Source organism: Oncorhynchus mykiss, chromosome 6 (assembly GCF_013265735.2).
Source record: "Oncorhynchus mykiss isolate Arlee chromosome 6, USDA_OmykA_1.1, whole genome shotgun sequence".
Classification (NCBI taxonomy): domain Eukaryota; kingdom Metazoa; phylum Chordata; class Actinopteri; order Salmoniformes; family Salmonidae; genus Oncorhynchus; species Oncorhynchus mykiss.
In genome coordinates this window covers 99,678,786-99,687,391 of record NC_048570.1, presented here as the reverse complement: position 1 = coordinate 99,687,391, position 8,606 = coordinate 99,678,786, and the positions used below count along the sequence as shown (strand labels likewise).

At 39.4% G+C, this 8,606-nt stretch overlaps 1 long non-coding RNA gene across 1 annotated transcript; it reads right to left on the bottom strand.

Moving 5' to 3' along the window:
• Positions 1-5,744: 5,744 nt before the first annotated feature.
• On the bottom strand, positions 5,745-7,589 carry LOC118965013. Its single transcript, XR_005052379.1, has 2 exons — positions 6,092-7,589; positions 5,745-6,054 (listed from the first exon to the last, which is right to left on the bottom strand). It is a non-coding gene; the product is annotated as an uncharacterized LOC118965013 (long non-coding RNA).
• Between the last annotated feature and the right edge of the window lie 1,017 nt (positions 7,590-8,606).

The following is an 8,606-nucleotide window of genomic DNA, read 5'->3' as shown; positions in this document are numbered from 1 at the left end:
GTGTTTTGTTACTTGGGTGTTGTGCTAATTGTGTGTAGTGTTTTGTTACTTGGGTGTTGTGCTAATTGTGTGTAGTGTTTTGAAAACACGGGCCCTGTTTTGAAAATCGTGCTTAAGCAATCAAAACAACTGTAAGGTATCCATACTTTTACTCAGTGCTTAATTTGTAAATCGGGAGGTGCCGGAACAAAAAGTGAGTGTGACTCTGAGGTAATCTCCTTTTATAATAAAGTATTATTATCATTGCTTTAGCGTAGTGTCATAGAGTAGTTGTGTACAGGCGCTTGCAGAAGTTGCACACATGGGGATTTGTTTGTAGCCTGGGGTCCAGGAAACATGTGGCACTTTTATGAACTCATTTCATGCAATTCTACATGACGGAATCTTTTTTAATCAATCAATAAATAAATGTCACAAAGTACTGTACAGAAACCCAGCCTAAAACACAAAACAGAAAGCAATGCAGATGTAGAAGCACGGTGGTAAAACGTCCTAGTAAGGCCTAGAAAGGCAGGAAAAAACCTAGAGAGGATCCAGACTCTGAGGGGTGGCCAGTCCTCTTCTGGTTTTGCCGGGTTGAGATTGAACATCTTGGCCATGTACTGTTATAAATGTTCATAGATGACCAGCAGTTTCAAATAATAATAATCCCAGTGGTTGTAGAGAGTGCAACAGGTCAGCACCTCATCAGTACTTTTAATACCCTGGTATCGACGGCTGATCACGCAGATAGTCTTTCTGCTCTTTCTGGTGGCGTCTGTGATGTTTTCTATGATGGGTTTGCCTGTAAAATACAGTTGGAAATAAAGTATTTGTAAACAGTGATTTATTGCGTCCCACTGCTGGCCTGCCTCAGACGCTAAGCAGGGTCGGTTCTGGTTGGTTTGTTTGACCTGACAAAGATCCTTTTCAGATGGAAACGTCAATAAAGCAGGGAATTGGGAGCTTTCGCAGTGTTCATGTTCTTTACTCGGTCCTGGCTGGTCCCTTGATGGGAGACCAGATGCTGCTGGAAGTGGAGTTGGGGGGCCAGTAGGAGGCACCCTTTCCTCTGGTCTAAAAAATATATCCCAATGCCCCAGGGCAGTGATTGGGGACATTGCCCTGTGTAGGGTGCCGTATTTTGGATCGGACTTTAAAAGGGTGTCCTGACAAAATTCCCAATCTGGCCCTAATACAATCCCCAGTTTCCAATTGGCTCATTCATCCCCCCTCCTCTCCTCTGTAACTATTCCCCAGGTCGCTGCTGTAAAATATGTTTTCAGTTAACTTACCTGGTAAAATAAGGGTTCAATAAAATGTGGTGATGTTTTGTCTGTGGCTCTGTTTTCAACACATGGCAGACCAGGAACTGGATATAGTCTTAACAATGTGGTGATGTTTTCAGACCAGGAACTGGATATAGTCTTAACAATGTGGTGATGTTTTCAGACCAGGAACTGGATATAGTCTTAACAATGTGGTGATGTTTTCAGACCAGGAACTGGATATAGTCTTAACAATGTGGTGATGTTTTCAGACCAGGAACTGGATATAGTCTTAACAATGTGGTGATGTTTTCAGACCAGGAACTGGATATAGTCCTAACAATGTGGTGATGTTTTCAGACCAGAAACTGGATATAGTCTTAACAATGTGGTGATGTTTTCAGCTTAACAATGTGGTGATGTTTTCAGACCAGGAACTGGATATAGTCCTAACAATGTGGTGATGTTTTCAGCTTAACAATGTGGTGATGTTTTCAGACCAGGAACTGGATATAGTCCTAACAATGTGGTGATGTTTTCAGACCAGGAACTGGATATAGTCTTAACAATGTGGTGATGTTTTCAGACCAGGAACTGGATATAGTCTTAACAATGTGGTGATGTTTTCAGACCAGGAACTCTGAATAGTCATTTTCCAGAGGGTCTGAATACTTATGTAAATAAGGTATTTCAGTTTTATTTCTTTAATTGCAGAAATGTCTAAAAACCTGTTTTCGCTTTGTCATTATGGGATGTTGCGTGTAGATTGATGAGAACATGTTTTTATTTAATCAATTTTAGAATAAGGCTGTTACCTCAATCTGAAATTACATTTAAATTTAAATCGTGCTAGAATGCGGCCCTTCCACGGTTCCGGAATTAATCTAGCCCCAACCCTCTAGAATTAGAATGAGTGACCCAATTCAACATCTATTCCATGTTGGTTCAATGTCATTTAATTAACAATGTTCCGACAGACATAAATACAAATCAAATTGTTAAAATTACGAGCCTAGTTGGTTTAGCCACAGAAAAAGGCAGGAACCTTCCCACTAGCCATGTTTGGCTGAGATATTGGATGAGCTGGATTTGCCGGGAGAAGAGTTTGGATTGGTCTGCAATGTCGCATGCTTCTGTCTATAACGTGAGCTGCTCAGTATGTGTTGATAGTCCTTTCTACCACGTTGTTTTTGAAAGATATAACGTTAGCCATCGAGAAATACAAAAGTTTTGCTACTTTGATGCCCTGAATTTAACAGGCCCTATCAACAGATCATTTGGAAAAAGTGATTGGCTACTTTCTAAATACATGCCACGGTCAGTGTGAACCAGAGTGACTTGACACAACGCTGCCAAACAAGATGTAGCTACAAACAGAACAGAGTTAAATATTTCCAGTCAGTGTGAACCGGAGTGACTTGACACAACGCTGCCAAACAAGATGTAGCTACAAACAGAACAGAGTTAAATATTTCCAGTCTATCGTGAAGCGTTCACCCATTTTACGGGTAAGAGTCTAGCTACATTTTCAGTTATTCCAAGTTTCTAATTTTGTCAGAAAGTCATTTTCATTGCAGGTTAAAGCGTTCTGTTCGCTAGCTAACGTTACATGTATGATCTGTGTAGTAATACTATTCAAATCATTTGCATTGCTAGTTATAGCTGCAGCAGTGTATGTCTAGAGGCAGCGGGTTAAACCGCTAGACCACCCTAGGCCATAATCTCATGTCATTATCTATATTATTATAATGTCATTATCTATATGTTATTATAATGTCATTATCTATATTATTATGATGTCATTATCTATATTATTATAATGTCATTATCTATATTATTATAATGTCATTATCTAGTTATAGCTGCAGCAGTGTATGTCTAGAGGAGGCAGCGGGTTACACCGCTAGACCACCCTAGGCCATAATCTCATGTCATTATCTATATTATTATAATGTCATTATCTATATTATTACAATGTCATTATCTATATTATTATAATGTCATTATCTATCTATGCTATAATAACATGTCATTATCTAGTTATATTATTATGTCATTATCATCTATGTTATTATTATGTCATTATCTATCTATGAGGAGGCAGCGGGTTAAACCGCTAGACCACCCTAGGCCATAATCTCATGTCATTATCTATATTATTATAATGTCATTATCTATCTATGCTATAATAACATGTCATTATCTATATTATTATACTGTCGTTATCTATATTATTATAATGTCATTATCTATATTATTATAATGTCATTATCTATATTATTATAATGTCATTATCTAGTTATAGCTGCAGCAGTGTATGTCTAGAGGAGGCAGTGGGTTAAACCGCTAGACCACCCTAGGCCATAATCTCATGTCATTATCTATATTATTATAATGTCATTATCTATATTATTATAATGTCATTATCTAGTTATAGCTGCAGCAGTGTATGTCTAGAGGAGGCAGCGGGTTACACCGCTAGACCACCCTAGGCCATAATCTCATGTCATTATCTATATTATTATAATGTCATTATCTATATTATTATAATGTCATTATCTAGTTATAGCTGCAGCAGTGTATGTCAAGAGGAGGCAGCGGGTTAAACCGCTAGACCACCCTAGGCCATAATCTCATGTCATTATCTATATTATTATAATGTCATTATCTATTTATGCTATAATAACATGTCATTATCTAGTTATATTAGTATGTCATTATCTATCTATGTTATTATTATGTCATTATCTATCTATGAGGAGGCAGCGGGTTAAACCGCTAGACCACCCTAGGCCATAATCTCATGTCATTATCTATATTATTATAATGTCATTATCTAGCTATGCTATAATAACATGTCATTATCTATATTATTATAATGTCATTATCTATATTATTATAATGTCATTATCTAGTTAAAGCTGCAGCAGTGTATGTCAAGAGGAGGCAGCGGGTTAAACCGCTAGACCACCCTAGGCCATAATCTCATGTCATTATCTATATTATTATAATGGCATTATCAATCTGTTATTATAATGGCATGATCTATTTATATTATTATGTCATTATCTATCTATGTTATTATTATGTCATTATCTATATACGCTATAATAACATGTCATTATCTATATATATATTATTATAATGTCATTATCTATTTATATTATTATAATGTCATTATCTATATATGCTATAATAACATGTCATTATCTATTAATATTATTATAATGTCATTATCAATCTATATTATTATAATGACATTATCTAGTTATATTATTATAATGACATTATCTAGTTGTATTATTATAATGTAATTATCTATCTATATTATTATAATGTCATTATCTATCTATGCTATAATAACATGCCATTATCTTTTTATATTATCATAATGGCATTATCAATCTATGTTATTATAATGTCATTATCTATCTATATTATTATAATGGCATTATCTATCTGTTATTATAATGTCATTATCTATTTATATTATTATGTCATTATCTATCTATGTTATTATGTCATTATCGATATGTTATTATAATGTCATTGTCTATCTGTTATTATAACATGCCATTATCTATCTGTTATTATAACATGCCATTATATATCTATGTTATTATAATGTCATTATATATTTATATTATTATGTCATTATCGATCTGTTATTATAATGCCATTATCAATCTGTTATTATAACATGTCATTATCTATTTACATTATTAAAATGTCATTATCTATGTAATTATGTCATTGTCAATCTATATTATTATGTCATGTCATTATCTACTTATGCCATTATAATGTCATTATCTATCTATGTGATTAAACTGTCAATATTTATCTATCTGTTATTATAATGTCATTATCAATCTATATTATATATTTTTTAAATTGGACTGTACACTTGTTTATTTCATGTGTAACACTGTGTTGTACTACTTTGCTTTATCTTGGCCAGGTTGCAGTTGTAAATGAGAACTTGTTCTCAACTGGCCTACCTGGTTATTATCAATCTATGTTATTATACTGTCATTATCTATCTATGTTATTATACTGTCATTATCTATCTATGTTATTATACTGTCATTATCTGTCTATGTTATTATAATGTCATTATCTATCTTGTCTGATAGTGTTTGCTTTGAATTTAATCATGGTAATGTTACCGTGGTAACATTTATTTTAAATGGTGCATAGCCGAAAAGGGGCCATGGGATTGAATCCCGACCTTAGTATGACTGTAAGAGGTTGACTGTAAGAGGCTGTATGACTGTAAGAGGGGATGGATGGAAGAGCTCCTTTCATATGCCCAACAATTCCATCTGCCGGACAGGAAGGGAACATACTGTATGTCATAAACAGAAACTTCTCTTTTTATTCAACAATAACAATATATTTTTCAACAGGAACTTAATATATTATTTATAGTATAATACTGTAATAGAACATCAACAGACTATAAATACTGTGTTGCAGTAAGGAGGACCAACAGGGCATAGTAAAAACTAAAATAGTATTTAATGTATTTACAATGAACATACAATCATGTCATATTTTACAAGTCATATACAGAACTTATCATTGTTCAATATAAATGTATGCATTTTGAAAAAAGGTCAAATAAGTTGAAGCATTTGGGACATATCTAAAAGTCCGACATGTTTAAAATACAGGAAGAGGATATTTTCATATTTCAATGCTTTTTGTTTTAAAAGATTTCCTGCAAAGTGCCATGAGCTTTTGGTGTATTTATCACCTTCTAACGCGAGCCAACACCCCACTGCCCCATTCAACCTTAATGAACCTGGTCAGCCCAGGGTTCCCCTTCAACCTTAATGAACCTGGTCAGCCCAGGGTTCCCCTTCAACCTTAATGAACCTGGTCAGCCCAGGGTTCCCCTTCAACCTTAATGAACCTGGTCAGCCCAGGGTTCCCCTTCAACCTTAATGAACCTGGTCAGCCCAGGTTCCCCTTCAACCTTATTGAACCTGGTCAGTCCAGTGTTCCCCTTCAACCTTAATGAACCTGGTCAGCCCAGGGTTCCCCTTCAACCTTAATGAACCTGGTCAGTCCAGGGTTCCCCTTCAACCTTAATGAACCTGGTCAGCCCAGGGTTCCCCTTCAACCTTAATGAACCTGGTCTGCCCAGGTTCCCCTTCAACCTTATTGAACCTGGTCAGTCCAGTGTCCCCTTCAACCTTAATGAACCTGGTCAGCCCAGGGTTCCCCTTCAACCTTAATGAACCTGGTCAGTCCAGGGTTCCCCTTCAACCTTAATGAACCTGGTCAGCCCAGGGTTCCCCTTCAACCTTAATGAACCTGGTCGGCCCAGGGTTCCCCTTCAACCTTAATGAACCTGGTCTGCCCAGGGTTCCCCTTCAACCTTAATGAACCTGGTCGGCCCAGGGATACCCTTCAACCTTAATGAACATAGTCAGTCCAGGGTTCCCCTTCAACCTTAATGAACCTGGTCAGTCCAGGGTTCCCCTTCAACCTTAATGAACCTGGTCGGCCCAGGGTTCCCCTTCAACCTTAATGAACATGGTCAGCCCATGGTTCCCCTTCAACCTTAATGAACCTGGTCAGCCCAGGGTTCCCCTTCAACCTTAATGAACATAGTCAGTCCAGGGCTCCCCTTCAACATTAATTAACCTGGTCAGTCCAGGGTTCCCCTTCAACCTTAATGAACCTGGTCAGCCCAGGGTTCCCCTTCTACCTTAATGAACCTGGTCAGTCCAGGGTTCCCCTTCAACCTTAATGAACCTGGTCAGCTCAGGGTTCCCCTTCAACCTTAATGAACCTGGTCAGTCCAGGGTTCCCCTTCAACCTTAATGAACCTGGTCAGCCCAGGGTTCCCCTTCAACCTTAATGAACATGGTCAGCCCATGGCTCCCCTTCAACCTTAATGAACCTGGTCAGCCCAGGGTTCCCCTTCAACCTTAATGAACCTGGTCAGTCCAGGGTTCCCCTTCAAACCAGAGCTGTGTTCACCACAGGGTTGGTGTCCATTACATTTAAATTCCAGGCAATTCAAAAAGTAAACCAAATTCCAATTCCAAATTGTCCTTATCAAAAAGCATAGTAGAGAATTGGAATTTCACTGTACTTCCTTGAAGATGCAGTCCGGGATGGAATTGCACAACAACAAAAAATAAACATATCATACTAAATGGATGATGTAGTACACAAAACACTGGCTAACTACCATCAGGTCTTAATGGCCTGGTACTCAGGGCTCTATTGTCCCTCCAACAGGTCCTAATGGCCTGGTACTCAGGGCTCTATTGTCCCTCCAACAGGTCCTAATGGCCTGGTACTCAGGGCTCTATTGTCCCTCCATCAGGTCTTAATGGCCTGGTACTCAGGGCTCTATTGTCCCTCCAACAGGTCCTAATGGCCTGGTACTCAGGGCTCTATTGTCCCTCCAACAGGTCCTAATGGCCTGGTACTCAGGGCTCTATTGTCCCTCCATCAGGTCTTAATGGCCTGGTACTCAGGGCTCTATTGTCCCTCCAACAGGTCCTAATGGCCTGGTACTCAGGGCTCTATTGTCCCTCCAACAGGTCCTAATGGCCTGGTACTCAGGGCTCTATTGTCCCTCCATCAGGTCTTAATGGCCTGGTACTCAGGGCTCTATTGTCCCTCCAACAGGTCCTAATGGCCTGGTACTCAGGGCTCTATTGTCCCTCCAACAGGTCCTAATGGCCTGGTACTCAGGGCTCTATTGTCCCTCCATCAGGTCTTAATGGCCTGGTACTCAGGGCTCTATTGTCCCTCCAACAGGTCCTAATGGCCTGGTACTCAGGGCTCTATTGTCCCTCCAACAGGTCCTAATGGCCTGGTACTCAGGGCTCTATTCTCCCTCCATCAGGTCTTAATGGCCTGGTACTCAGGGCTCTATCGTCCCTCCATCAGGTCCTAATGGCCTGGTACTCAGGGCTCTATCGTCCCTCCATCAGGTCTTAATGGCCTGGTACTCAGGGCTCTATTCTCCCTCCATCAGGTCCTAATGGCCTGGTACTCAGAGCTCTATTGTCCCTCCATCACGTCCTAATGGCCTGGTACTCAGGGCTCTATTCTCCCTCCATCAGGTCCTAATGGCCTGGTACTCAGGGCTCTATTCTCCCTCCATCAGGTCTTAATGGCCTGGTACTCAGGGCTCTATCGTCCCTCCATCAGGTCCTAATGGCCTGGTACTCAGGGCTCTATCGTCCCTCCATCACGTCCTAATGGCCTGGTACTCAGGGCTCTATTCTCCCTCCATCAGGTCCTAATGGCCTGGTACTCAGAGCTCTATTGTCCCTCCATCACGTCCTAATGGCCTGGTACTCAGGGCTCTATTCTCCCTCCATCAGG